Genomic DNA, 23566 nt, shown 5'->3' on the forward strand with positions numbered 1-23566 from the left:
CATCAACGACCCACTCAGCTATTAGCTGATCTGCTCATGTCGACCTGCTCGCCTATACTGAAAGCAGCACCAAGCTCCGTTCAGAGGTTTTAAAGTGTGTTTGGGAAGTGAACTAGACAGCTTCACACCTGGGCAAGTGTAGGAGTGAAGTCTGCAGAAGAAGCAGCAGCTAATTCATCTCCATCAGTCCTTCCTGGAGTCTGAGCAGTCCCAGAGCTGCAGCTTAATGGGAGGTAACACAAGACTTAATATTACTGTTTGGCACAGGGGTTTTTTTGTGTAAATTAAAGGCTGGAATTACAAAGACAGATATAAAGCAAGTTAAATTCTTATTACGGGTTGTGATGTTTGTGTAATGTGCAACTGGGTTTTCTGAATTTCAGGAAGTGTCTTTTAGACTAAGAGTTCAAGTCTGGGCAGTGCCAGGGGAGTGATGAGGCTGGTTTGACCTCATTTGTAAGCAAGAATATTTCCATGCTCTTAGTGTCAGTTTTCAAAAAAGCAGAGGCTTTTTTTCTTTTGGGTATTTTTTTTAACTTTCAAATAAAGACTAAAGTGATCCATTGCTTTGGAGGACTCTGTGGAAGGGAGGTGTTTTTAACAAACATCCCAAGAGCCTCTTGAGAAATGAAACCTGCAATCTCTTCTGTCCCATCACTTAAGGGGTATTTTGCCTGCACACTGAATTTCTTTAAATTATTTTTTGGTTTCTTTTTTTCTTATTTGACTCTACTGTAGAACAAATATTTCCTCTCAAACATCAACATAAAGCAAATGTATTATTTGAATTGTTTTGCTGATTGTGTCCGTTCCACAACTTATTTTGTTTTTCAGTGCTCGCCACCCGTATCAAGCTGGTTTTAGGCAGCAGCACAAGGAACTTCAGGACTTCACTTAATATTCAGTATTCCTCTCCCTAAGGAGTCATGGTGTCGTATTTCAGCTTTTGCTTTATATTTCCCGTTGTCTTGTGTCTCCATGGTTTTTTTAAGATACAATTTAGGCAGAATCTATTTCTGTGGGGTTCAGAGTAGGAAAAATGCACTTTTAGCAAAGACAAAGAGTACGACAATCGGGAAAGATGCAAGAGCTAAAGAACCAAAAAGGGGAAAAACACTAGCAAGCAGGGTGTGATTGCCACTCCAAACCATTGCTTTCAGCCCAAAAATGTTTCTAAAAAGTGGAATCTTAGTCATTATCTCTGGGGTTTTTTTGTTTTTGTAGCTAAGTGATTATATTTAACACAGCTTGAAGCCAGTTGTTTATACAAGTGCATGGGTCTAACATGGAGAACCAAAGTCTGCCAAAAGTAATTGAACCGTAACAGTCACTGAAAGTTTTCATGTTACACCAGAGGGGGAGAAACAGATATCGGTGCTGTATTCTAACAAGACAGCTGAAAAAGAAAGTTGGACATTTGCTGGTCATGTTTTCTTAGAAATGGTATTTCTACAATACTTCAAAGAAAACCTTTTTAGTACTAAAGCCACTTCTAAAGTGGCAGCAATCAAAGGAAGCAGGATGAGACAACAGAGGCGGGGGGAGGAAGGACAGACCGCAACACCGGAATGAGATGTCCCCTTAGTCGGAGCCTCTCCCAACGTTCGTTCATTAAATGCTCAGTTGGATATTTTCTTCCTAAAAAGTTAGGCTTTAGTAATCACAGACTTCTATGTTACTTTGAGCGGACTGTCTTTTGCAAGTCGTATCTCTCAAAGGCTGCATCTTCTAAGGATGAGTGGTGGGCTGACTCAGTACAATGATGTACTCTCATCAGGGAGTAAGAAGTGCCAGCCACTAAAAACTGAAAGAAGGGGACAGCAAGCGTGTCCCAGCCTGACTGCAGCTTCATCAGATGGTTTTCTTCTGCCTATTTCAGAGGCAAATGGGAGGGAGAGAAAGGGAAGGTATTGCTGTCAAGAAAAGGTGACAAAGCAACTAATCCTGCAGCTGCTATCAAAGGTGAAGAGTCCATGTCCGTTTTGCTAAGAATTGCAGAACTCAATTTCAACACAATAAAAGAAGAGAAAAAAAGGACAGAATAATTCCAAATATAAAGTTATATGGAAAAGCTTTGGGTCAACATGAAACTGTGATCTGAGAAGACAGAACTAAGGATATGAAAGTGAACCAATGGTATTTAGCAGCTAAAGCTTCCTCCAAGATTTCAAAACCATTTTGCATTAGTTAGTTACTGTGTGGCCATCATACTCTATTTAAGATGGAGAAACAGAAGCTGACAGGTCATTGTCTGAAGAGAGCAGCCAGGAAATCCAAGCTGCCCTCGTGAAAAATGTTCTTTACTATGTTTAAGTTTACTTTGTTAAGACATCATTAAGCATTAGCCTGAGGAAAGCCATTACCAAAAGACAGAGGAAAAATCAATCTTTTGGGTGGGAGAGGATTAGAAAAATGTGAGAATGCACACAACATAAATAGTTCTTGTTCAATCAAAGAATATGGCTGAAAGAACATTGAGGAAGTGGTGATGTTCATCATTCTCATCCAAGGCAAGTTCAGCTATACCTATCTCATTCCTCATGGAAGTCAGTCCAACCTTTGACCTCCGCTGGCAATCAAATCCAACCTTCAGTCATTGTTAACATAAGAAAGAGTGTTTCTAATGTGCACTATCAATCTCCTTTGCTGAGTTTTAAGCCCATTTTTTCTGGTTCTGTCCACAGAAGACATGGGGAACACATTCCCTTTCTCTTTGTAGCAGCCTTAACATATTTGAAGACAATTATCATGCCTCTCCTTAGTTTTCTTTTTGCTAAACAACTGAAATCCCATCACCAATCTCTCACAGGTTGCATCTTCCAGCCTTCTGATTATTCCTGTTACTTTCTTCTGAAATCTCTCCAACAGTCCGTATTACCCCTCACATACAGCACCCCACATGACACACTCCAGCTGAGGCCTTCCTAAGGTTATTTGGGCCTGGGGGATTATTTCACATCTCTTCCAGACAACACTCCCAGTAAAATGTTTGTCTGTTTTTCTGGCAAAGGCATGACATCAGTCCTTCAGACTTGGCCAAGATGTGGCTGTCACATCTGCACATCTTGCAGTGCATACAGTTGTTTTATTCTTGCTATAGATAATGCAACAAAATGAAAGATACCACTTACTTTTACCTTAAATTGTTTCTATTACTTAAACACAGGGAGGGGAGGGGCAGGGATGACATCTTATAATGATACTGGCCTTCAGCCTCTGCACAAGCAACATGAAAAAGTCTTCAGGGTTTCATCACCAAATTTATCATACCAAAGATGAAAAATGAGTGGGGGAAACTCACCCTAATTGTCTAGAACATTAAATCTTTTTGTTATCTGGGCATGAGACAAGATGATAAAAGAGCTGCAAACATCCCAGCTGGTAGCTGTCTGAAGAAACCGCTTTGCTCCAGGTTGAGAGACCCCTTCCCACATGCCAAGATTTTGGAGAAGACCTGCTAACTCCTCCTCCATGTTATAAAAGTCAGTTTTATGAGAACCAGAATGATGGGAAGAGGAAGGATTGCAAATGGATGACACTAATGAGGTGCTCAGGAGTCCAGGCACAGCCTTCAGCCTGGACTTGCTACTTTCCTGCTTAAGCAATGTTTGAGTAACAGTGTCAGCACTGGGGGAAAGAACGTGACATAATCTGTCACCTCCTGATATTACTGCACATCATTTTAACCAGAGAAACAGCCTGTGTCTGTCTGAAGTATTAACAGTGACAATATATACATAGCCCAGCTGACCTTATCCTTTCATGATAAAAAAGGTTATGATGAGGAAACGTTGCTTTGCTAATATGACAAATTGGTAGGTTGTAAAGAAGCGGACACATGACAAAGCCTAATTACGGAGTGCAGATAATAGGGTATAGGCTCCTTTCTGTCTGTCCTGAATTGTTACAAAAGTACCAGCAGGAAGAAAAAGAGGCAGAATATTTACAGGATGAGGCACTATACAAGCCTTTCAAAATAAGCTCATCTCAAAAGAATGACATGGATCTCGTAGGGCTTGGAGGTACCTTGGCACAGTTGCCAAGGATATTGCTCTCCCTCTTCCCCATGCGTGGAAGCTGCACAGGTCTTATTTCAGCTGATGAGCCACTGTGGCTGAAAAGTCACGTTAATGCAAAAGATCCCCATTTCTAGTTAGTATTTAAATGCCACAGCAGTTCAGCAGCTGAATCGCAAGTAGTTCAGCCATGCACGCGTAGTATTAACTTCAGTTGGCCATGAAGGCTATGCCAGAGCTCTTAACCAAGTAGGGTTTGAAAGGCTTGCCAGTAAAGAAGCCTGCACAGAGCTTCAAGTAACTGATCTTTTCCTAACACCCTCCTCTTCTTTCTTGTTAGTTTATGACATGATATAATTTTCACAGGAAATAAGTGGTTCTCATTAATGATTTAGATATAATCATGCTGAGTGCTGTTTAAGTAGGAAGAAATCAAGTTCTTAAGGAATCTGTCTGATGCTTGTCAAGAAGTAGCAGTTATTTAGACATTAGCTGTAACATAGCATTCAAATAATATACCAGGAAAAGTCAGAAAAAGATAACCTTGACATTGCTAAGAGTTTAAATTCAAAAGGTATTAGTCTACTTCTCTTCAGACTGGCATCATATAAATAATATACTCTGCGAGAGGATGACATGTACAATTGAACATAAATAAAAAAACTCCTGTTAATGCTCTCTCCACTTCCCTTCTTCCCTTCCAAGATGCTCAAGGGGTGCTTTCAGCTTAACTATTTCCTAATTAGAGAATTTAGCGATGCTTAGGCCAGGCTGGATGTTCTCGTTAAAATGAGTTACCAGTGCTCTGAGAAAACAGTAACTGGAGAGTCACTTTCTGAGATACCGAGATGACATTCAGCACAGTCTGTAGAAGTGAAGGAAGCATGTGCAAATGTGTAAATATGTTTGTACTTCAAATTAGATGGTTATTTCTGCTTTTTTTTCTCCCTGTCTTTCCTGCAAGCTGTAGTTTTACAACAACTTTAAGTTAACCTATGTCTGGGCAGCTGCTGAGAGGGGCTGATCTCACCTCTGATCCCTCATTTTCATGCCTGCCTTTGGGCCAACACTAGCATTTCTGGGCCACCGGGTGAGCCAGAGGAGGGCACAGACCCAGCCCACTGTGTGCCTGCAGGAGCTTCTGCTGGTGCCCAGGCAGGGCAAGAGCAAGGAAGGGAGGATGAGTTGGATCGTCTCTTTTAGTAGCAGCCTATATTTAGATATAAAGCTATTGTGCAACAATAGTCTCTGGTGTAGATGTCACACGACGGTTAATGTTGGAAGGGACCTCTGCACATGGTCAAGTCCTATATATGTGCATACATATGTGTGAGTATATATACATACGCACACACAAATATACATGTACATACGAGACTTTCCTTATGTTGCTGTGGGTGGAAGCATGACAGCTTTCAGGAGGCGAGTGGTGGGAGAAAACATCTCTGTCTGCTGGGTCAGGCACTTGAGGTACAGCAGGAAGGCTGCAGCTCATCCTGAGCTCCTCAGAGAAGAGTCCCTATTCCTGTGGGGTTTCATTTGTTTATGTGTCGGACTCAGTAGCTATGTGGAAGCAAAAATAAGGATGTTTTTATTATGCAGTATACTCAGTTTCTTGGAGCACGCGTGACTCGGACATAGAAATTCTGGGCTGCGTAGACCATACTGTAACAAAACACCTGAAGGTAAAAAATGGTGTATATTAAACACATATGCAAAATTCTTCTGAGTATTTTATGTGAAATACACGCAGGCACTCTAAACTGCTGAAATTACCGGAGGCAATGTCACCAATAGCCTAAATGTTATAATTATTTTCAAATGAAAGCAATAGCTGCAAGTAGGCTCACATTTAGCTTTCTCCTCCCTGGGGCAGAGCATTCCTAGCAGGGGTGTTATCCTGCATCTCTGTGGAAAGCATTAGCTGCTCTGATAACAATGCAGCTCTGTGCTTTTAAAGACTACAAAGTAACCACGCAAAGAGTAGTAAAGTTCATTCTGAATATTTCTGTGAGAATTAAACAGTCCAGTAGTATTTCATGTTTTACATTAGGGACATTATTTATTTTCCCTTCTGAAATTTGGCTTAAGGTCAATAAATACAACATCAGTAGAGATTTATTTTTTTTTTAACAAAAATAATGAACCAGTGGGCTACTACACCTACCCTTTACTTTTTACCCTTTTTACTTTGTGCTTCTACCTGATAATTAAACAGAACAGACTGAAACTGGATAAGCAAATGTTATAGTGGAGGAATGCACACAGTTATTCACATCTTACATTTCAAGGGGACTTATTTAATTTTTTGATGTATTTTAACTCTCAGGACATTGTTCTCCAGGTGAAATTGAGTACAATACAGTTCCTTCCACACTCTTTTTTCCTAGAAGTATGGTTCAACCATATTATTCAACCCTTACAGAAGCAGTAGTAATAATAGAAAGTACATACATATTCTTACACTGTAAGATGAATTTAATAAAACTATTTATTGGAAAAATAGTTGACAAGTATTTTGATTTGTGCTGACATGTAACAACCAAGAGAAGTCAGTAATTTTTAAAGTACCTCCTGGCAAGTTTTTGGAATCCACAAGCACCATGGCAAATGAATGCAGTAAATAAAAAAAAAAAAGAGGAAAGGGAAGGGAAGGGAAGGGAAGGGAAGGGAAGGGAAGGGAAGGGAAGGGAAGGGAAGGGAAGGGAAGGGAAGGGAAGGGAAGGGAAACCCAACACCCAAACAAGGAAAATGAACCCATAGCCTTTAAGGATGTAGTATGGAAAAGTGGAAAGCTTTGGTGCTTCCAGTATGAGAGGAAATGGAAATGTATCTGAAATGATAGGAAGAAATCTCTCCTGAAGACTTTCAGAATTCCCCTGCAATGGCAGGGGAAATATCTTATTTCTAGTTGCTTATCTATGGATGTCTGTTACACAGTGTAAATGCATGCAGAAGTGTTAATGCAAGAGCCTACACACACGCATTCATATACAAGACCAGCTGTTCATAACACAGTTTAAGCCACTGTGTCTTTCCTATCCCACAGCTATCCCACAGATAAACCAATTCATCAGCTAGAAGCACTATCTAGCTTTACTTTGCGCTCCTGTTTCTGCAGCAAAATCCCACAGCTCCATCACGGACTCATGAAAAGTGGGCAAGCTTGCCTAAATTAAGAGGAAAAGAATCGGGTCCACTGCAAAGACCCAGGAGCTATATGTTACTCGGGAATCTCTGCCAGGGACGAGGCAGTGCAGTGCAAGGGTAGACATAGATTTGAGTGTCATTTCACAGCATGGCTTCTCTCAGCCATCCTCCACTGACCCAAGAAGAGCACCTGGAGTATGTATATTTTTTTTATATATATACACACACATATACATATATACACATCATCTGTAGGACATTGGTAGTAGAATAGCATCAGAAAGGGGAGGAGTGATGGGTACCAGCTAGTCATCTATTAAGAAGTTGGGGCCAATTGTCCCCAAATATATTTACGGTCAGCAAATGAGGCTGCCTGAAGAAAAAAATTTAGATGTTTCCACCCTTTTGAAACTGAGAGCCTGTGCTTTCTTGCTGTAGGCTTGCTGAACAGCATATGGTTTTATTCCAGAACTGCACCTGTAATACACTTTACTAGATTACTAGGTCAGACCTCACTATTTCCCAGGGAGAAGACTAGTTGCAAATTACTTTTAAGTCAAGAAATCCTAGGGAAGGTAGTATTTATTAATATCCTTATGAAGTGAAGAGTATAAGCACCTATGTACTTACTATATGGTTGCAGGTACAAACCGGTTTCTTCCAAATCAATGTCAATAGCGAAAAGGAGGCATCTCCAGAAGGTTGTTCCTTGCATTTAAATTCCTAATCCCTGCCCAGTCCTTTAAATTTTATTGTATCTAAGGTCTTTATCTGTAAGAGATATCAGCAGTTCTCTGGACAGTAAGGTAAGGAGCGTTGTGTGAATATCTACAACAGATCTCTTCCCACCAACATCTGTAACAAGTTGTGGTGTTTTGCTAGGGATCCGGATAGTTTTGGGGAAAGCGCAGAAATATCTACCAAGGCTTGATGCCCTCATTTAGCTCTGTCTTGCCTTTCTGGTTAATACAGAATGTTAACGTAAACTCCAGCTGCTCAGCATATCACAAGCCCTTGTAAAGAACATGTAAATGCACGCTTGCCTAAACTGAACAGCAACCATGTGGTGGTCTACACTTGAATGAATGTGATGTGTTTATCAATAGCAGTTTCTAATAAATGCTATACCTCTCCAGCTCTTAATAATATTTAACTTACCTCTTTCATTCAACAAAAATTATTTAGGTAAAACAATACAGCAATAATCATCACGTTTCAAACAATAATGAACCTTTCTGGGAAGTCACCTACAATAGGTAATATAAGCAAGATGTAGCCAGACAGCAATTATTCAGCCTGAAGCAGTGATAACAACTATATTCTTTATAAAAATAGCTTAAAATATTTTTAAGCCTTTGAACTATTTTTAGGACTTAAACAGCAACAAAAAGTCAGACAAAGGCTGATACCAGTAAACAAATGTCAACAGGAAAAGAAATACAGAACATGGGTTATGTACACTGTCTGCCTTAGGGGTCATGTTAACCCTGGGACGAAGGAGCTTCACAAGGTGCTCTGCATCTTCTAGGTCTGCAGTTTTATTTGACCTTCTGGTGCATTAATAGACATATTTAAATCTCTGAATATTCCCATTGGCTTCAATGCAAACACACACACGTATAAAGAACTTTGCTTGATTGGGTCTTGTGGGCAAAACCCTATTTTTATGGGTGCTCATTTCCTACTGGAGTCATTTCAGTGCTGTTGCATGTTTACAGTTTCCAGCCATCTCTATGTAAATCTCTTCACTAAATGCTATGGAAATTATTGCTCTACTAAACTACCTGAGAAGGATAAATATATAATATATAATGTATTTAATATGTAATATATATAATAGAGTATATAATAAAAACAAAACCAAATAAAAGTTTGGTTAAAAAACAGCCTTTAAGGAGATCAGCTTGCAATACAATGGTTTATAGATGGATTTCTGCTGAAGAAAGCTGTATTTCTCAATTATCTATATCTATACTTCCTGTCCAAATCTTAAGTATACTTACAAAAAAATCAGGGTTTGGTAATAAATTCAAGTCACTGGTTCTCCCTGGACTTCCTTTCAAAATCCCAAATCCCTGATATTACTCAGACGTAGGATTCGTTTTTAAATGGATTAGTAAATTATTGGCCTCTAATGTGCACCTTTTCCAAGGACACAAGCAGCAAAATTTTCCCAAATTCTAGCTGTAGTTTCCCATGTGATGACTCCCAATGACTACACAATCAGTTTCTTTTTCACTTTCTTATGTCTTCAGAACATGTTTTTCTGTGATTTGACAGCACTTTTTTTTCTTTTTTAAACAGTGGTAATAAAACTGATAATTTTGGTTTATTTAAGATTAAGAACCTTAGTCACCCAAATGCAAGACACCTTAATTAGTAAAGCACTGAGCACAGCAGTCTAAATAAAAATCTCACAGCTGAATGAACTGACATTTGGTATACGAATGATCTTACATGAGACCAATACGGCAAATTACTCATTAAGCAGAGAACTAAAATTATACAGCAATGCTCAGAAATACACCACTAAGGATTTTGCCTCATAAAACTCATTTTCCAAGAATCTCAGTCATCATTCCTGCATTTTCAATCTCTTTTCGAGGATGTTTTCACTGAGTCCCATGAGCCTTCAAAGCATTGAAGTAGCCATGCAAAGATGTCCTGACAGACGTTTTTTGTAAGCAGTGAGAAAACCCAAATTAAGAGTACAACTAACCCACCTATCTATGCAAATCCAAAGAATGATCATCTTGTTTTAAGCCTCCTCAAGCAATTCTTTTACTGCAGAATTACTCATTTTACAGGGTTGAAAGCAGGGAGGCAGACCATTTGAGCTTTAGAGGTGACGTTCCTCTGACTAAATGCCAATGCTTACAATGTAGTCATCTGTATCTCGGCTAGCTGCCCTAGGCTCAATGCACAGACAATGGAGAAATTTAGGCTTCCTAAAATAGACATCTAGAACAGATCAGATTAATTACATCCTAGAGAAGCAGATTTCTACCCCCTGATTGTAAAGGAAGTCTACAAGGAAGGAGCTCAGCTGCAGACCTGCTCTCCCGTGTGTGGCTCGAGTCTAGCAGGATGTATCCCACTCTAAGTGCTTATCAGCTTTCACACGCCTTTAATGTGAAAATCTGATCCTACCTTTAATAAAATGAAAGTGAAGAAGACCCTTCTCATTACAGTAAAGCTATTTAAATATAGTTAGAAAGCTGTTCAAAAAGGCGTATGTTATATTCACACACATATTTAATAGTGCTATTGTTACTTACCATTTTTATGTCATCTTTTTCCTGTGCTTAACTGGTTTTACTGAGAACAGAAGTAAGAGAAATATCTAGACTTACATTTTCTCAGATACCTATTAACTGGCACCATTGGGAGCCACAGTGGAGCTCACATAGTCTCCTCAGTTTCTGACTCTCTCAGCATGCACAGGAGGCTGCTGTTAAAAGCACCAGGGACAGGCAGGACTTGTGAACATACGATGACGCTTAGCTTCATATTCCCATTTTTTCAATACAGATGGTCCGAGTGACTGCTTTTCTTAGTGCCTTGCAAGTACCAATAGTTGAGTCCTAATTTAGAAGTGAATAGATTAAAACATACTGTTTCTCCTCAGCTAGAAAGCACATTTCCAAATGCTAATCTTCAAGATTAGTAAATGCAACATTACTTCATAAAAATGCATTCTCATTTCACTCTAACTTTGGCTTCCTCCTGTCACAGCCTCATCATGGGTCTTTTTCTCCCAGCCTCAAAACTCTCGTGTGAAAACCATAACAGATTTGACATACGAATGAAAGATTTCATCCCACTGTCCCAAGAGAAGGGAGGAGGGAAAGACCACTTCTGGCTCGTAGCTGTCATCCTTGTATCAAGAACAGCCAATGTGACAAGTCACTGCAAACATAATGAAAATTGTTTTAGCAAACAGCATGCCTATTCCCTCAAATCCCACTGACAAGCAGGGTAAGGGTTTGCACTGCATTCAGTACCTTTGCTTTTCCTAACCTACCAACACCAGTTCAGCCGTGTCGATTTAGCACCAGCCCCCGCAGTACACTGAATAATGCAGTTATATATCCCATCACTACTCTTCTACATCCCATTACTACTCATCTACATCTGATGTAGATAAGCATTGATGCATTTATGTCACAAATCTTTGCTATTACTATTACTGTTACTATTTGAAATCATTCTCCTCTTCCATCAATGTCCAAGTTGGTTGCCCTCTGCTTCACTTTGCCTTTCGTTGCACATGTCAAGTTGCATTCTGTCCTTGAAGGACAGTGATTGAAAATAATCTGAAATGAATCCCCTACATAATTTCTACCCATGGTCTTCCGATAAAAAAGCAGACCCAAAAAATTCCCATTGCCACGACTCTGTACTGTGGGACTGCAAATCACCATGCTGGAGCACCTTGGTGTCATTTCTTACAAGGGGGGACTTTCTCACCATTTGTCTTCTAAAGCAATTTGTCAGGATACTGACTCTATCATAATCTCCTCTCACATGAAAATTCACAACAGATGCAGGTACTCAATCAAATACAGAGGAAGGCAAGGCAAAGAAAAAGGATGGCAGAAATCGTATAGAGGATAGGGTACCTTCAGTCACGAATGTATGCCAAGTCCAAAAAATCTCCAGTATGGGGTAGGCTTTTGCTTAAGAACAAGCATAAACATAAATAATAATTAATATTAATATTTTGGGGTACAATATTTACAAGTGAAATGATTTCACTGTGGAGACAAACCAGTTGAATGTTTACCAAGTCCAGCAGAAATATTGTCATCTTTGGATGACGTAGTTAGATTGAGCTCATCCTACATTGCCAAGTGCCCTGTATGAGTAGATGCTGATAGATGATCATTTGGAAATGTGTTTGGAAAAGAAGCTATCAGTCACGATCAATACACCACTTTAAATTTTCCCTTCAGAAGTTACTATTTTTAATCTGGAAACTGATAGCAATCTGGCCTAACAAGTATCTTAGTAAAAATCGTACAATACCAATACACCGAAAGAGTGGTGACACACTATTTACTTATCTTACAGAATACACAGTTTTTGCCTTGAAAGATTCTGAAAATGGTTACACATATGAAGAAGGTAGGAAAAAACCTCTGGGAAGATAAAGAAGCTAGGGCAATACAAAACTACCCAAATCATTCCCTTTGCTAGTCTTAATATACATTTTACATTGTTTAGCTAGCTTAATAATGCCATTTCTTAGCCCTCACACTTGGAACAGATGGGATGCAGCCCTCTGATCGTTAAATTAAAGAACATGCAACTTTATGCTGATGAAGTTTTTAATCATCCAGGACACACAGTCTACCACCATCACAATTTTAATTCAGTGACATAATTCCATGGTGCGATCAGATAAAGAAAGGCAAATAATGGTATCCTCAAAAGCCCAGATTCTAGTAATCTTCGCTACTAGGCGCAAGCCGGCAGACAAGCTGAATGTAAAACAAGATAATGGCAGCAGACAATGAAAATTCTCACTCAAAGGGCTCTCTGCTGGCGTTCAGTGATTTCCCAGCAGTCCTATTATTAGGGTCCCAAGTCCCTGATCCTTCTCTTATTAGTCAATGACAAAAATTCACTTGCCTACAGGCAGAGGAGGAGTCATTGTAGGCACGGATGCTATTTCTTAAGAACAGGAAGAAGGAGACATCACTCTGATTGTAATGCCAAATTAAAAAAAATGAATAAAATTATTAAATGCTGTATTAGGTTTACTACAGTAAAAATAATAATTCCATAGGAAAATGCACTTTACATGTGAAATCAGCAACCACTGAACATTTATTTTTCCAGGTGGCTTTTATCATTCTGTTCTTAACTGTTTGAAATGGCATTTTTCCCTTCTGCTTTGGACAACTTCCACTGGAGAATGTGGAGTATCTGTTTCCTCCTTACAAGAATTGGGAAGAAATTCTCACTTTAATAAAAGAAACAATGACAAAAGGGATTTAACATTTTCCTAGGTAGGCTTACCAGAAAATGTCCAATAATTACAATTTGGGAGAATTATGCCACTAGTAATGATTTCTCCAATCCAAGGAAAAACCTTGTCATGTCCTTCGTCAGCTTTCATGTAGTGACACCCTGACTGACTCTATTATCAGAAGGTACAGTTGCCTAATATTACTTTGTGCCTTTCTGAACCATGCAAAAAATGCTCTTTATTATTGACTGCAGCAAAACTACCCTGTGAAGTGCTACGGTACACATAGAGCTGTGCTTCATTCCACCCCTCCCAGAGCTGATAAGAGCCTTCTAGAATTATACACATACTTCTAGTTGCTTCATTGCACTGGGTGCAGCTGAAATGAATAGGGGAAGGATTATTTTGGCAGACTGCTGTAATGAAGTGAACTGATCTGGGATGGTCACGACCCCCTATAGCTGGCCCTAGTGAATGCAATCAAAGAAAAGTGCACCTATGTCTGCAAAGTCCCAGCACGCCTCACATCAGTGAGGTAACTTGCACGGCTCTTCTCCACTGGCTCGCTGGGAGAAGAGCGCAGTCTGTAATTTTAATAGCAAATAGCATTACATGACACTGCTCACATAAGGAGTACAGGGCGGTAAAACCGCAGGTGAGATGTTTGCTCGATAGACTGCTTGACAGAAGGGGCAGGTGAGCTAACCCCTACAAACTGCAGTTAAAAAGTGGTGTGGCAAATGGTCTTACGGATATAACACCTAGCATTATTCTAAAAATTAAGTTTCCCAGGTAAAGTAGATAAATGCTTGCTTATCCCAGATTTAAGGAGTGTTCCTAAACTTACCTGAATTGCAGGAGTTAAGATCAAAGCTTATAAACCGGGATGACTATAGCAAAAAAGGGAAAAGATGCTACAGGATTCTTACACACTTCTCTCTCTCCTATGCACTTCATTAAAGTGAAGATTACGGTTTTGTACTGAAATCTTGGGAGTGCTGAGGCACTAGCAGGGCTGATGAGAGAGATGACCAGTGTACCAAAATCCTTACAACTTTATTATGCATTCCTTTCAAGCATTCAGGCAGGCTAAGCCAGTTCTCTCCTTCCCTCTGCACCCTGAGCACCTGCCATTTTCACTTCCTACTCCCTGTCCCATCTCATGAAGCCATTAGTTTTTTATGAGTTATTAACATGTAAAGAGCTGCCCTAGGGTACCATGTGGTCTGTAAATCCCTGATGACAACTTCCTAGAAGGGCACACACTCCTTTGGCTATATATGTAGCTCAAGCTATAGCTTGAGCAAGGGCACATTCCAGCTATGTTGTCTCTGGGCCACTTTGGTCCTGGCTCTGCTGGGTGACAGGACCATCCACGTGATGCCTCCTGGCCAAGAACAGCTTTGCAGTCACACCTAGGCAAGCTGCGTACCTTCATTTCATGTATCTTTACTTTCGGATATTTACATTTAGATGTTGCTCTGGGTTGTCCAGATTCTGACTCACAGAGGAAAGCACTTCAACCTCAGTAGGAAGCAGCCCTTCCCTATGGTGATGTACAGGGAAAGGGCTGGACTCTTTCATAAATACTGCTTCCAAGGCACCTCCCTGAAGGCAAAGAAGAACTTAACTAGTGCAAATGCAAAGACTGAGACTACTTAAAGCACACTCAAACCAAGCTAAGGTTTGATCCCTATTTGGCCGAATATTTTTAATTTATTTGGTTGTTTTTCTTTAAAGCTAGCAGAGTGACAACTCCAGAACAGCTGTTTTTTTGTAAGGGCTGGTATGTCAGGAAACCTAGCCCAAATGACCCCAAGTCTCAAAGACGGATTTCACCCTTTGCTCTCACAAAGTACAATAAACTTCAGGGCAATGTGAGTTTGCACTTAGATCTTGGAGCCTGTAGATGAGCTGACCATAAACCAGAAAGGAATCCCCAAGTGCAAGTACAGCAGAGCTAGTCCCATAATGCTTAAAAAGATATTACTGTGGTAAGAAAAAGAAGTTGTAAAGGGTTGAAGAAGTCTAAAAATCCCCAAACATCATAGCTCTTCAAGACAGCTTTTGCTTTCCTTGTAATTTAATCAGTATTTCAGTTCTTTCTTTGGGGGAGACAGTCACGTGGGCCTTCTACACATACCTGTAATTGCCCTTAGGATGTAGAGAGAGCGACTGTTTACAGGGAAGCCTTCAGTATAGCTTATTTTTTAAGCTCAGATTACTTTCAAAAGTTACATAATTGGACTATAAGCAAGAGGACAGAAGAATGAGAGATCTGGAGAAGATGAGGTTCAAGGGGTGACAGCTACCAGCAAGATTTTCCACATATGCAAAATCTAGACTCGGCGTTTTGTAAACAATAATAAAGAAGATCCAAAGCGACCTGAAGGAAATTGCAGCGTTGAGAGGCTGTGAGGCTCAGTCATTGCAGACAGACAGACGGGAAGAGCAGTCACCAAGAGACTAATTGGGACTTGAGTCAGGTTAAAATTAACTGTTGTGTCTTTTTGGCTTGTTGGATACAGTTTGATCCAGATCGGCTTTGGGATCAGGCTCAGGATGTGGTTGTCACAAGGGGAAAGGTGTCTTGGTGGCTCCAAGCCACAGCAGTGGAGGTCGGTGGGAAGGCTCCTTTTGGGGACAGAAAGGTGGATGTGGGGTTGGCACACCTTACACACCTCCCGAGCTGACTCCTCTCCGCAGGGCTCCCGTTCAGCAGACCAGCGTAAACACGCATGCAAACCCAAGCAGTAATCTCACCGACATCAAATAAGATGATTCATTTATTTAAAGCTGAGCACTTGCATAAACACTTCTCTGAGCTCCAGGGAAAGAAGTGCAGGAGACCAAGAAGCTGCAAAAAGTGAAGCAAGGACAGCAGAAAGTCCCAGAGAAGATGAAAAGTTCACAAGTCACAGGAACAGACAAACTTTCCCAGAGAGAGAACAGCTCTTCCTTTCCCCAGAGAACACTTGTTTTGTTTAGCTGAGGGTTTTGGTGTGTGCTTTCAGCTGTCTGCATGTTTGGGGGCTTGTTTTCATTAATTTCTGAAGTGAGAGACTAGGGTTTTTAGCTTTGCTTTTTTTTTTTTTAAGGTCTCCAACTGTTTTTTTTTCCTTTTAAATGAGACCTTACTTGTTAAATATCCCTTTTTCCAGCAGAACTAACCAACCTTGGAAATAGGATTGTTTTTGTATCCAGGTGGGGTCCCACCCATCTGCACTCAGCATTATTCACACTGGCCCTCATCCAGAATTCTCCCCAAGACTCTTCAGGGTGGATCTCATTCCTGTTAAGCTCAAAACAAAATGCCGTGGCCTGACCTAGCCTCTCTCTCCTTTCAGCTCTCCTGGTTCTTCCTCAAGGACCACCGTGCACCCATCATCCCCTGTCCAAGGAGACTCATGGCTTTTCATGGTCCTAATGGCAAACACATGGTGCAGATAGAGGGATCAGGCAAGGAGAAGAGCTCTGTATATTCACAGAAGCTCCTCAGCCTGAATATTTCCCCCCCCCTCCAAGAAACAAATCTTTTCATCTTCCAAAGGGTATTCTTTGATAATGCTGTGTGTTAACAGAGTTGAAAATCAGCTAGCTCCTAACATTTTCAGGTATGTATTTTCTTCCGTCTGTATCTCCTACAGCCAGTGACAACATCCAGTTAAGTATTGCAGTCTATTCCCTAGCACGGTCTTGGCTTACAAGAATAAATCCCACTCTCCACAAGGGCATTTTCTTTCGGTTTGATCTATGCTAACCCCCAGCAGTAGAACAGCATCAGAGAGTGGCCCCTCTGCAGCTCGGCTCCCGGCCACCACTGCCCTGGTGACACTTGGCAGCCCTGCTTCTTATCTAATGCTTTTGCCTTTTACATTATCTATCTTATTTTCAACTCCTGCCATTTTATCATTTCCTCATTGCGGCCCACCGTGCTTGCAGGGCTGAAAGGATGTCTTTTCATACGGTCTACGCCAGCAGCAGGCAGCTGGCTGGTTCGCTGCATGCTCATGAAGCAGGAGCCCCCGGACGATGACACAGGACTCGCTCCCAAGGCCGATTCCTGCTGGCAGCTTCTGCTCTCCTCCTCATCCTCCTGCTGGAACCGGACCTCTTACGGCTCTGGTCTCTTAAAACCTCTCTACCAAGTGGTTGTGCAGCCGCAGTGCCTGGCTGCTGGACCTCGTAGTCCAGAGTTCCAGCCTCTCCCGGCCCCATCCCTTGCTCGGGCAGAGATGCTGGGGCTGATGCCGGCTCAACAGTGAGGACGAGCACTGCCAGCACGCAGCGGCTGACAGCACCGTCTGAAACCACCCAAGGGCATCTGTTTGTCAAACCCTTCCCCTCAGCTGCCAAAATCCTCAGGGATGGCCCCAGCGTTTGAAGACGGACGACGCACAGCATCGTTTTGGGCAGGTTCCTTTTAAACTCAGGTTTGCTGGTCTCTGGGCCTGAAGCTGAGAGCTGCAGCCGCTGCCCTGCCTAGTGCCCGTTCAGCAGCTGGGGCCATAAAACCTGTCAAACTGACACAGCACACACAGAGGAAAACCACAAAAGTCATTCTTTCCATAGCCAGCTAGCCAACTCGTGATTTTTTTCCTGACAGAGTAGATAACCATTTTGCTGAACGTATTTCACGTTTTATGAGCATTTTCATTGCACCTGCTATTGCACATTTCTTACGGCATTTCAAGCTTCCTTGCCCAAATCTGGTACCAAGGTAGCTTCTACCAAGAATTGGCTGGTTAAAAACCACATAAAACTATAGATCATACCCTGCTGTTGGCCATCAACATTACCACTCTGAAGGTCAGGGCCTTAACCTTTTACTTGATGGTGTAACAGTAAATATATATATATTTATTAGCAATCAGCCATTTTTCTCGGAAAACCTGTGTGACAAAGGCAGCTCTAATATTTATCACCTATACATATACACACTCTCTATGTATGTACCTGCCTGTATACATCCACATATGTATCTGTATATATCACATATACACAGAAATATTTGCCCATGAAGGAAGTTAGAATTACACACTAGCAATTCTGCCTGTCCCCATTGCTTCTTGCTTTCCTGTCTACCTGTTAGCTAGGACTTTGCCTGCAAGGAAGCCAGGCATGAAGTGACAACCTGTCACTGTAGTGAGCCCTGGAAAGGAAGGCAAGAAAGTTGTACTTAGAGCAGCTGGCAAGAAAAGGAGAGCAAAGGAATTTGAAAACAGCAGTGAACTTGGTGTAACAGCGAAACAAATCTAAGAACACAAAATGTTGTAAATTTCAGTAAAATTCCAAAGCAGACCAAGGTCAGTAGGGAAAATCAAACAAACAAACAAACAAACAAACCAACCACTTACAGGGTGCTAATAAAGTTTTCCATGCTTACAAGTGGGATGTTGCAGCTGATCGGCTGACCTTGGCCACTACATTGTAAACTTGTCTCTGAAAGAGCCCTAGAATAGCCTGCGACGGCACGCACGTTCCCACAAAAAACAGTAAACCTCTTAATCTGAGAAAGCTATGTTATTTCATGTAAGAATCAGAGAAGTCGGAAAACACTTCTTTATTCCCTAATATTTACGTGTGCAGAAAACACCTGGATTAATCTAACTGCATCAATTCCTCAGTAAAAATAATGCTGAGCATTAGAATGAGACTGGAGAGCATCGACTGCGAAAGGCTGAAGCTGCAACAGCTTATGAATGATTTGCCAATGCCATTGAGATGTAGCGGAAGTCTCTTCCACTGCTTTGCAATCATCATCTTTTACTAATCAGCCCAACAGCACACGGTAAAAATTGAAATCTGCCTACAAAGCCGCCACATATGGGAAAAGCTCAGTCTTGGTTGTTTTATTTTCAACAAAACCTACAGTAGCCCCCATTGTTTGTTTGTTTTTCCCCCTAGACTAGACAGCATGTGGCTTATGAGCCACACTGATAGATGCGATAAAGCTCCTGTCAGATCTGATTGATGACGGCGCTAGGAAATGCTGTGAAGGTCACACGGTAATTCTCTCTTTGCAGCTGCTCCTGGTAAGAAACGATACAGCAAAAAAAAATCTGGATCCGCTAATTGCTAATAACAGGGAAATTCCCTCCTTACCTTGCCTTCTCTTCTCTTCTCTTCCACTTTTGAACAACAGGAATGCCATAAGCATGTGTAACCGATGAGAGAGCAGATAAGTTTCAAAGAGACACTTAAACATACTTTAATGGACAAAAAAATATCCATCCACAGCAACTGGCCAAATATTGAGCTTTTATACATTTGAAGACAGTGCATAGGAGTTCAGCATGAAAGTGGCATATTAAAGAGTTTTTACTATTTGCTTCTCTGCAAAACTGAGATAACATACCACTGTGTATTCTCTGTGAAGGAGTGCTATCTCTGATAATGTGAATACATGAATAAAGCTCCTTTCCCAAAGACCATTCATTTTAAATAAACCAAGCAAGCATGCTCATTAAAAGTGGCTACCAGCTCAGGATAAACTCAGCAAGCCAGAACATCAGTCAGTCAAGTTGGACACCAAAATCTTGTTTTCCATAAATGTTTAGATGTGATTAGGACAGTGATAAGAGACTTTGGGGAATTCACAAACATGATATAATCACAGTCCCCTAATGAATAATATATATTTAGTGCAACTCATACCAATTAGCTCACATACACAAAGTGCTATATTTCTTGGGGGTAAAACGCTGTTATCTTTGAGACATCAGCTACATTACAGATCAAATTTGAAACCACTTGTGTACTCTTTTCTGGCACTTATTATTAATGGATGGAAATATTTTTATTCAGCATTTTGTACTCATAAGGATTTTGGCACAATAAGGCCATTACCAACATCTGTCCTAGAGAAAGACAGCCTTTATCACTCAGCTTAAAAATACATGATGGCAGAGAGATGCTGGCAGCAGAAATCCCCCAGACAGTCAAAAAAATCCCACCACTATGTCACCATGAAAGGAATAATGAACTGATTTTTTAAAATGTTTATTTCTTTTTCAGTTTAGGAAAGAGATTTAAAGAAGACAGTCCTATGCAGTTTTGCTTATTTTACTGCCAAACATACATCATCAACTTTTAAGAGACACTACATGTAAAGAGCAGTATCTATACAAAATCAAACCTATAAAAAAAACTTCTTCTTTTAAGAGTTTCTTTCTTAGACGTCTTGATGGACACTGGTAAAATATACAACAGATATCGATTCAACCTTTTCACAGCCTAGTGTATTCTCCCCAGGGCTACTCTTAAGAGAAGTGATCACCACCAGCTCATGTGGACATTGCTGTGTGTTAAGGGTGCTCAGCACCTTGAGCAGTCAAACCTTACGTCATGACCAACTTTCTGTTAAGGTGGCAGAGGGGTAATGGAAGGCAGACAACTCTATTTTTCTGCTATTCAGCTTTTCATTTCTTACTGTATCTCTGGAAAATAGGGCTTATGTCCCAACAGGTTCATTTGTTATCCGCTATGAGATATCCCCCTTCCCACAAACCCCAATTATGTTCCTGAGATTCTATTCATTAGCATTACTAGCATCAGCACGTGTTTCATGACCTGGAGAGTCAAGAGTTAACTTTTAATCAGGGAGTGAGAGCAATTTAATCTATACATAGTATTTTACAGTGCTGTTGCATATGCAATACAAATACAAGACCTTCACATATACGTAGATGGGTAGGTGCCGTCCGACAGTCACGCCGGTGTAACCCCTGCACACTGCACTCAGTCACCTCCGTGCAATTGCAGCTACATGTTTTCCTACCTGCTCATAGTGTTGACAGACTATTCTCAGTATTGCTTTATACAGACACTCCCCCAAAAGACATCTGGTATGATATCAAAAACTTAAATTTGCTGTAAGTCCAGCTTAGGATGCTTCATAGTAGAAAAGCTAACTGCTCCTAAATTTCAACAGATAACCTTAATAGATGTAGAAAAGGAGTACATTCAAAACTTAGCTTTTTCAGTCCTGGTCCAGAGTTCACAGTAGCCCTGTATTCCTTTGGTTGACTTCCATTTTTCTATTACTTTTGTTGGGGTTTACTATTAGAGGTCAACTGGGAGCCTCGGAACATTTTATATTAGGGTATATTAACCTGGAATAGTATCTACTGAGAGTGTAACACACTCACCTGCTCAGCCCAGACAGACAGTTCCTGTGCTAGATGAAACACTGTATTTGTCAATAAACTGATGAATCAGAGGAAATTCAGGGTCATACCAGTAGCTAGGTGTGATTCACATCTAAAACAAGCTGAATTGCGTAACTGGAAGGGATGCATAAATTTTTTGAAAAGTTGACACAGTAGGGTTTAGTGTGACTAAAACCATAATAACATAGAGTGAACTAAACTGTACAGGAGTTTGCAAGCGTAAGTCCTTGCATTCCACCCTCCCACTTCAGCAAGAGATCTCTTGCAAATGAATATAAAGCACATCCATTCCTCCCCCTCGCCCCCTCCTCGCAAAACAAAGAGCACAGCTTTGAACAATGCAGTTAACCAGGCAAGCTCCTGGACACCACACTCCCATTGACTGATGTATCAGATACGAAACTTGTGAAAATGGACGGAAATTAAATCGGTTGACTCCAGATTGCATAAACCAGCCCTGAACCGCTGGCTCTTTGTCCTGGGGCAATGTCTCAAGGAAGTCTGCAGCGAGCAGCAGGGCAAGACAATTCCTGATCTGACCTTACAGCAGGTTCTCTTTGCACCACTGAAACGAATAGGACAATTAGTCATATGTGTACCAAATACAGCCTGCCCCCACTGAGATTTCAATTTTTTTTTTTTTTATGTCTCTGACAATATCCCTTCAATTTTGGGAGGTTCAGGAGATGAAAATGAAAAACCTTTCCACTAAGATTGTAAGATTTTTAAAATAGTGTGAGTGGCTGACCTATTAATGTGTCTTTGCATTTTACCCCTCTTTGTTGCCACCGCTTCAAGAAACACTGCAGTTTCAACCCCACAGATCTTCCAAATCTCTTCATCTAAAAATCTACCTGAGACCCAGGAACACCACATAACACTTTGAATTTTGCTGACATACTTCCTGGGAAACACCAAACAGTGCCACATATCCCCAAGGCAGTGAATATCTGCTCATTGTTCTGCGCGCAGGCTTGTCACTGTGATCACTGGGTATCCAGACACACAAAGAAAACTGTGGATGCTTCTTTTCAGAAGCCATTTCAAATTCTTCTTAAACCCATCTGATGCCCTATAGCCCCAGAAGGACAGGACTGCTCTCCCTCGGGCTTTAATGCAGGACTTGCTCCTCTTCCACCCCAGTTCCAAATGGAAAAACGGATTGTTCAAAAGGAGAAAGTAATTGTGCAGCTCTTCCTATAGAAACCACCAGGAGGCATAAGGGATGACTGAAGGGCACCATGTGCCCATATAGGAGAGCGCTGATGGATGGATCCATCCGGCTGCCAAGCTGTTCCCTTGTCCCCCTGCACTGACCCTTCCCGGAGAAGCAGAGAGAAAGAATTTCATAATACTGCTATTTTCCTGAAAGAACAAAGTGGCCCTGTAACACTCGGAGCAAACAGTGACAGAGCACCTGCGAGCACGAGATACTAGTTACGGAACATACTCCGAGAGCCAACCCAAGCCGTGCTATGACATTTTTTCCCCGTGGAACAAAACAAAGAACCGCACAAAGAACAGCAGAATCCGTCGGCTTAGGAAGCCCTGGACTGCAGTACAATATTTAATTAGATCTCTCTGGCTTCGAGATGTATTATTTTATAGTCAGATCTCAGCTGAAAAGCTCAGTCACGGCAAAGGTACGATAAACACAACAGGCAAGGACACACCAAGTGTTGGCATCAAACTGGTCCTATAGGATCCAGAGGGGAGATTAGCTCAATACTTCTCTGTTCCCGACATCTGTCTCGTCTTGCCTTTCAGAAGCGTGCATCCATTCAACTGCACTGCCTTTTGGGGCAGGTGAACACCTCGGTTTCCGAGGGATGCCTGCCTGAATCCATTCACCTCCTGCGACTCCAGAGCTCGGAGTTTATAAAGCGACGTCTGCTTTTGGCTGTTTCTCTTGCTCTTTTGCCGCCTATTATTTTCCTACCGGCTAAATCTTTGGCAAGTTTCCCCTACCCTCCCCACACAAGACACATACGCGCCTAGAGCCGACAAAGTTAAAACTGAGTTTCCAAAAAACCCTCAGTGGAAGAAATCAAAATACGTCGCTGTGAACTGAACCGCCGCCTACCAATCGCAGGCTGCTTTTTAGTTTTAACCTCTCTGTTAAACAGGAAATAAAAAGGAGGGGGTCGAATGGGGAAGCCAATGGGATAGATCTGGAAGGATGGTTCTTTTCGCCTTTGCCCTTACTGAATCCAGGACTGTAACATGATGCAATCTCTCGGCTATGATGAAACGGG

The 23566-nt window shown here is 41.2% G+C and overlaps 1 protein-coding gene across 2 annotated transcripts in view; it reads right to left on the bottom strand.

Annotated features, from left to right (window-relative positions):
* Positions 1-23566, bottom strand: part of AFAP1 (actin filament associated protein 1) — a 119583-nt gene that overhangs the window by 95349 nt on the left and 668 nt on the right. The gene's annotated exons all lie outside the window — the stretch shown is intronic.

This window comes from Harpia harpyja, chromosome 2 (assembly GCF_026419915.1).
Source record: "Harpia harpyja isolate bHarHar1 chromosome 2, bHarHar1 primary haplotype, whole genome shotgun sequence".
In the NCBI taxonomy this organism is placed as follows: domain Eukaryota; kingdom Metazoa; phylum Chordata; class Aves; order Accipitriformes; family Accipitridae; genus Harpia; species Harpia harpyja.